Source organism: Oryzias latipes, chromosome 21, assembly GCF_053564925.1.
Source record: "Oryzias latipes strain Hd-rR chromosome 21, Olatipes_Hd-rR_3.1".
NCBI classification, from domain to species: Eukaryota; Metazoa; Chordata; class Actinopteri; order Beloniformes; family Adrianichthyidae; genus Oryzias; species Oryzias latipes.
This window is the reverse complement of record NC_136257.1, coordinates 28737684-28739303: the sequence shown is the minus strand read 5'-3', so window position 1 is coordinate 28739303 and position 1620 is coordinate 28737684.

The following is a 1620-nucleotide window of genomic DNA, read 5'->3' as shown; positions in this document are numbered from 1 at the left end:
TGTGACATCTTCATTTATCCTTTATTTGAATGTTTGTGTGCTTGTTGGGAGTCATTTACAGTTCAGGGCTGCATTACAAATGAAACAGAAAATTCAGTATGAAAGTAATCCAGAGATTGTTTTAGTACATTTTTTGATCTTTAAAACTAAAAATGATAAGGTGTATTTAAATGTGAAAACAAATTCCCAGTTTTTGTGAGGATTGGTGTGTAATTGTTCTGTTTGTGTTGTTTAACCTCCAACATGATCACACCAGGTTTGTACACAGCTGTTTCTCCTTCAGTTAATCAAGTCTCAGTCTATTAAATCCAAGTTCTTCAGGTGCTCACTTTTCTCACCCTTTTCATTTCAATCTTCTGTTTTGGTTTTCCTTCTTTAAAGTTGCCGTTGTCATGTTTGCATTTATTCATTAAGTTTATGCAACAAGCCTTCTTCTTACATTTGGATCACCCCAATTCAAGTCCCTGAGAGTTTCTAACCTCAATCCACAGCTTCAAATGCAATTGAAGAACAATGTTCTATCATTTATTTCCTTCCAGCTTTATTCACAAGTACACAACTAGGAATATAAAACTGCCCCAATTTAAAAAAAGAGAGGAATTTGTCCATTAGTTTGTTCAGCCCCCCCCCCCCCCCCCCCCCCCAAAATTATCAGCTGCAAAGATGAAAATGGTGCTGCAAAATGCCAGATACAAAAGTCAACTTACAGAAGCGGCAATGAAGATGCATGCTGCGCTTTTATTGGTGTCTTGTGATAAAGAGCATTTGGATTACAGTATTAACTGCAGGAGCTGCTATGAAGTTAGACAACATTGCAAATTGTAAACTTTTAAGCATCTTATCAAGCACTTTATAGCCTTGATCCACACTGGCCCATTTCACCCCAGATAATCAGCTTTCATCCCTTCTGCTCACCATCATCTTTTAAGATGCTTGCAAGCAAAGAACTACAGAGGGGGCAGCAGATGTTTCCTGCGTTATGTTTTTCTCTATCATTTTTCTTGTTTTAGAAAAGTGTTCTTGTGGATGGGAAATTTTGATAATTTCCAAAAACTGAAAAATGCTGTTGAGGAAAGGTAGAGAGAGAAAAAAAGCTCACCGCAAAGAAGATAAGCCCCCAAAATAATCAGTTGTCTTACAGGGTTTATCAACTGCCAACTGATCTGTCAGGATCTTATTAATCCAGTCATGGTGTCTTTGGGCAAGGCACCTCTTATTGACCCTTATTGTCCAAGTCTACTGTTAAATGTACACCAACAAAAAAAAAATCATCTGAACCAGGATGGTTTCCCTTTCCTGGAACAGTCCATAGACATCTATAAAACCGGGAAACTGTCTGCTGCAAACTGACTTGCAAAGCTGAAAAAAAAAAAAGAACATGTATTTCAAGTATTTTAAGGAGTTCTGAGACTCCTTCACATCAAATTTAAGAATTCATAGAAGAAAATTATAACTATGGGAAAAATGTAAATTGCTGAAATTTAATTGTAGAGTCTAAAGGTTGCTTAATGACGGTAAATAAATCAGTTAAAGGCTGATGTTATATGCACGTGTGTATGCGACCAGTACAGTCCAAGGTTGAATTTTTTTGTTGGCCACGCATATTTAAAATGAAAGTTA